The sequence below is a fragment of the Agrilus planipennis genome, unplaced genomic scaffold, assembly GCF_000699045.2.
Source record: "Agrilus planipennis isolate EAB-ADULT unplaced genomic scaffold, Apla_2.0 scaffold432, whole genome shotgun sequence".
NCBI lineage: Eukaryota > Metazoa > Arthropoda > Insecta > Coleoptera > Buprestidae > Agrilus > Agrilus planipennis.
The window spans coordinates 59,803-66,469 of NW_020439196.1; positions in this window are offsets into that span (position 1 = coordinate 59,803).

Genomic DNA, 6,667 nt, shown 5'->3' on the forward strand with positions numbered 1-6,667 from the left:
ACGTTAGTAATAACTAACCCAATATCACGAATTGTTCGTAGTGGAGTTTACCAAAATCATTTAAAAAGTTAATGTATTTGCAATGTGTAAGACCTTTTTCATAGAAACACATGCAGTAAAACTTCTTTAGGCCAACACAATTTCAAGGAAAGTTTTCAAAAAGCAGTTAGTAGTATAAAAACCATATAAAACATTGTTTTCTTTTGTATTGAAGTCAATAATCGAAAGTAGGCTAATTTGTTGTCAAATTCAAATAATAAACGTATTGATAATCTCTAAAGAAATATACATAATAAAGCGTCTTTACAAAGAGAAATTAGACCAATAATTTTCCTAAAAAACAGATCAATAGGTTTTTAGATTTGTTTATAGTATAGATTAAAGTTATAAACAAGTGTGCTCCATTTAGGAACGAAGATTACCTGATTAAAACATGTATTTGCTTGTTTAATGTTATATCAGACACTAAACAAGAGATAAATAGGGCATATATTTAAGTAATATAATTTATAACAATAATGTGCTTATATTTTACATTATCATTACATAATCATATTCTGAGAAAACATATGCTCTTATCGGTCGAACTTTGTAGACAACAAAATGAACTAATATTATGTGGGTGGTAGTTTAAGTAGGTAAATTATAAACACCTGAATGAATAGTTCTTTGCAATTTCACGTTCTACTAATGTTAAGGCGACTAAAAATGGCAAAAGGTCGTCTCCGTAAAAACAGAAAATCTAAAATAATTGGTTACTAAAACCTAAGATAAAAACCAAGTAGAATTTGTTACGATAATTATTGCTTATGCAATTTTATAGCCTGTGCTAGTCAACATTCTACTACAATATGCCACAAAAGTTCAGTATCACTTTCACTGATTCAAGTTAATGTAGGTACTTAAGGATGTTTGAGAGGTACAAGAGTACATAAAATTAGAAATTCGTGATTAATTAGGTTTTGCAGCATATCATGAGGTAAATAAATACTATCTTATAAGTACTAAAAAAAAAGTACACGGTTTGAGAGAAAATTTGGCATTTGACCAAAAACTTTAAATAAAATAAGAAATAACGAATAATATGGAAAATTTTTAACTGACTTTTGGCAGTGAATATGCCTTGATTTCAACTTCGAAACAAAAAAATATTTAGTTTCAATCTCTATTAATAATGAGCGTAAAACTTTTTAATATGTTTAAATAATAATTAAAACTTTAAAATTGCATTTATTTCAGACAATTATAAATATTATCATTATATTATCAAGTAAAAACGAGATTTTCAGCTAATTTTTCATTTTTTCCTCGATAACCATTTAGTGAATTTGAATAACCTTACGCTAAAGTGATTCTCCAGAGTTCAAGTTACTTATTATAAAAGTTTGAAATTTCTGGTAACTTTTTTTCTGTTAATAAAAATAAATTTAATCTGTTCGGTTAACGAATCTCCATAAAATGACGTGTAAAATTACAATTTTTTGAAATTTCAATAACTTTTTAACGGTTTAGTGAATCGATTTGTAATTTTTACAGGAGTTTTAGAATTGAATGAGGAACGTTCTTCCAAATTTTTATTTGTCTTGTAGCATTTTGACATACCTCCCAAACATCCTGAAAGAAGTTCTACGATTAATATTTAAGTAACAAGTCTTTGTAGTGGCCGTGACTGAAGGAAAGTGCAAACAGATATTAATATGCAAGAATTTTCCGTCTTTATATAAAAGATAAGTTTGTCGTTAGCATTTGGTTTTTCATTCAATGTTACAGTGCTGTGTGTTTAACAATAATTGCACTTGTTTATATTAATATAGCTATCTTGAAGTGTTTACATATTTTTGGAGATCACAAGGCTTTATTGAAGAGGTGTACGTTGTACGTGCTGCTATGGGCATATTGTAATTATTCATGAAGAAAAATATGCAGGGTATAATTACTAACTATGACAGTATACTAAATTAATAAGAACATTATAAGTTTTTGGTCAGTAACAAGGATCCTGATTTCAATCTTATTACCTAGATCTCATTAGCCCGCCATAGGCAGCCTTGAAATTGCGATAAATTATTGACTTGTATTGTTCTTATACAGGATATTTTGAAGATATTATACTCAGACAAAGTTAAAATTTTGCAATTTTTTCTTAATTACTTAGCAAGTGGAATAATCCCAAAAACCGTATACAAACTCGATTTCATTTGACCCAAAAATCTAATGAAATCTTAGATTTTCGAAACCATCAAAAAACAGTAGAAACCACCATACGTAGAATTAATTTTATTTCTCCAATTTTAAAGTTCATCGTAACAACGTTTTATTTTTGATATTCTATTAGGAAAACTCCTGAGTTGGGGCTAAATCCTTAGGAAATACAGCATTCTTTATTATATCTCAAGTTTTGCAAGTTTGGTTAATAGTGTGTCCCATACGAGATGTGATTTATTTGAAATACTTGCATTAAGAATGCAAATACAAAATAAAAAATACCTACTACATCTTGCATTTAAATAGTCTTTAAGAAAAGCATTTAGTATTTCATTCAAAATACTTTCCCAAACATATTTTCTATTTGTAAAATACAAAATACAATTTTTCCCATTGAAAGTTTTGCTAGTATTACCGATCAAACGTTAGGAAAGGATTCCAAAAAATTCACTTATTGGATGAACCCAAAGCTGCATAAACTATGGATTCCATTTCTTTCTCTTATTACAATGCGTAAAAGATCCGAAACAAAATGGGATTGTAAATATTTTAATATAAAATAGTTGATGTTGATTTTACATCAATAAAATTATTTGCAACCCTATTTTGGCTCTGATACTTCACGTTAAACAAACTATTTGGGCATCATTGTCTTTTTTCCAATTAAAACGGATGACAAAGGCAAATAATGAAGCATATAGAATAATTATTATTTGTTGTTAAACTGAAAGTAATATAACTATGTAAATATCTCACTTTAAACAAAAAATATGAATCACAATCAATCTTCGCAGCTGGTGAAATAGTGCAAACACTACTATTAGTCTAGTAAAGTTCCAGTATTTAAAAAGTGAGCAAATGCCTGCAAGGTTTTCTTAAAAAATATTTTTTGCTGAAGTAAATGTATAAAATTACTTAAATAGGTACTACAAAAAAGTATATATTTGAAAAAAGTATTTTGAAAATACGTATTTTGCATTTAACATTTAAAATACAAAAGGGAAATCTATTTCGTATTTTACATTTGAAATAACAAATCAAGAACGTATTTGCATTTTGTATTTAAATACTTTTAGAAAACATTTTGCACATCTCTACTCTCATAGAATTTCGGATGTTGCAGTTAATAATGGCGATATTATTCAATGGAAAACATTGGAACCGTTTTCGTTAATGTTAATATTTTATCGGTTTTATTTAAATAACTTTATAGGTATTTATTTTGATAAAGAGCTGCTAATAAAGATGTTAAATAAAAACCATTTTAATTTCACGAAGCATTACCTACTTGTTCTTTTGTTTTCTGAATACCAATTTCTCAAAAATTCTACAATGGATCAACTGAAATGGTAACGATCACTAAGAATATTTAACATACGGTTATAGTGTTTAGGATAGAATGCAGTTTAAAAGGAGGCTAACGTTTCAAAATCCATTTCGTAAATAATTTCCAAATTAAGAAAATACCAACAACAATTTCACATCACTTTCAGCATTTTTAACATCGTCATTAGCATATTAGTAGCTTTCATTCAGAAATTGCAAACTTGTAATGTCCAAAAGCGAATCGTAAAATTGCAATGCTTCTTATTCGATTTTAAGAGACCCAAAATTACATTAGTCTGTTTTTATTAGTTGTTGCTCCAGTTTAATTTAATATTCTTAGGCAAGAAATTGGTCAGGAGCGTGTGACAACACTTGCTTCAAAAGTTACTCAAGACGTGCACGACCTTTTTATTGCAACAATTTAAATGATATTCGGCTTTAAAAGTCATTGGTATTCACTTGTGACACTGTTCAAGTCAACATTTTCCAACATACGCATTCATCTTTAACGACCCGCTGCAGTTTCAATTAAATAGGCAATGGAATTAACGATTATAATTGTTTATTGCTTATCATAAAAAGGTTGTTTGCATGAATACAAATATCTGCCGACCTAGATACATGATTATAACTAAATTTATAAAATACGATAGAAAATAATGTAAATCTATGTGTTCCACCCATGTGGTTTAGTCCATAACTCTGTTATTATATTTTTAATAAAAAAAATATTTTAATAAAAATGGTCTGGAATCATATGATGCATATATAGAAAACATTTTGAGTCATACAGGGTGTTCCATTGCATTGTTATTTTAAATGGAACACCCTATTTATTTTTACATTTTTGAATTTTTATTTAATTTTAGGTCGTATTTGTTAACAGTTATCTATACTTATCTCTAGTAGCTTCAAAGATATTCAATGGTTTTTGAAAAAAAAAACACGATTTCAGCTCCTTAAATGAGACTTCTAAACCATAAAAGCTAAAAACCTGCGGTTTGGACAATTTAAATGTAAAATAATCGATCTTTTCTGGAATAACGTTAGAGATAAATATTTAATACCTTATATCAGTGGAATGAGCTTTTAATTTCGTATTGAACGATATCATTAATATAGGTTATTCCGTTAAAAAAAAATATTCGTCTTATAAGATTGTCAAAGTAGCTGCTATGTAATCCTGTCAGGGACGGACTGGCCCTTGGCTGTACTTTTAAATAGGTTTTTCTCGAAAACGGTGGACTTTCAAACCACTAATTATTTACTTAATTTTTTTGCTTTATATTGCCCTGCTACCTTCTGCAAGCGTGCTACTTATTTTAGAAACTTCCTGCAGAGTGCTAAAGGCAGCAGAAGATGCTATACATGTATAGATAGATCCTGCTGAAATTGTTCACCTTCCCGGAAAAAATGAAAAAGGAAAATTTAATAATAAAAATTACTATTTGGACCCGAATTTGTAAACTTAAAATCCCAGCAAAATAAATTTACTAGGTATTTTAGTTGATATTACAAATTTAATTGTAGAACACCTTCTCAGACACGATGTACTAGTTATAGGGTCATATTAGAAGTAGAAAGAGGAGCAGTGGTAGATCTCGATTAGATTACTGTTAGAGATTTAGGTTTTTCTAGCTTTTGGTTATCTCTCTAGAAATAGGAAGGTTGGCTAAAGATAGGAAGAATCATATTCTTATTTACATTATTAGACTCAATTTAATTTTAAGGAAATTTGAACAACATAATATTTAAACCATTGTCACGTTTGTCTTTTCATATTCCACCTTTCCTGTCTCAAATATTTCATCTATTATGAGTTAAGAAATTATGCGCTAAAGAATAAAGACTAAAATTGTGTAATATTCAATATATATTGTTGAACATTACAGATTTTCTGTAGGCACCGGAGGTTTTAAAATTGGTATAATGTAGCTAAACTTCAACTTCCACATTTCACATTACCTTATAAGATTAAAAAAATCAACATTAATTTTTACGATTAGTTAACTAAACGAAAATGAAATCCCACATCAATTACTAACAGGTATAATTATGAGCAACAGGTTTGCAGTTTTACGAGAATTTTTCATATGCCCAAAAGATCTAAACCAACAGAAACAAAGAAAGAATAAAAATTAGTGAATATACAACGTGAAACGAGCATTCGATTTTGCAACTTTTAAGTACTTTTTTTCGTAAAAATTACATCAACATCTGTAGTAGTGATTATAAAATTTTATCACAGGTTTTTTCAAAGCAGAATTTTTTACATCTTTTATAGTAAATGAACAAACTTTTAGTAATTTAATATTTGGCAATCTAAAATGATTTTGAAACTGACCTATAATACACATAATAGTCGAAAAAGAACTGATTCAATTATTGTATTTTGAATTTATGTAATACACTTTTTCTATTCACTTAATTAACTAGCAATAGAATATCAGGTCTATGTGTGAATTTAATCAAAAGATCCACTTTCATCTGTTTAAACACGCATACTTGATGCATTACGTAAAAACGTTGAAAAGCCTGTCGTTTTGGCTTTTCAGCAAAATAATTGCCTTCATCAAGAGAAATATTTTCTTATTTATTCAAATGAAAGGTTCTCTAAGGCCCACGAGCCATTTTCTACCAATTGAATTCCGTTGTACGTATACGCGGACGTAATACATATTGTATTTGTAGTATATTACGTAAAAACACGTTTTATGTTGGCGAACTAAATTCTGCTGATATAAAATGGTGTTTAATTTTCTGTTTATTTCCTGTATAACTTTTAAACTAAATTTACATTACTTTCTCTTTTATAACACATCGTTTATAACTAGAGATCTGCAAAATGGTTTTTTAAAAGTATTTAAATACAAAATGCAAATACTTTTTTGATTTAGCTATAGAAATAGATTTCCCTTTTGTATTCCAAATGCTAGATGTAAAATACGTATTTTCAAATAAATACTTTTTAGTAGTACCTGTTTAATTTTCTACATTTACATCATCATCATCATCACAAGGTCGTCAGTCCTAAGACTGGTTGGACACGTACCTCCACTCTTTCCTATCCTGAGCTAAACTTCGCATTTCCCTAAAACTAGAACAGCCCACATCCTTAACTATATGCGAAGAGTAA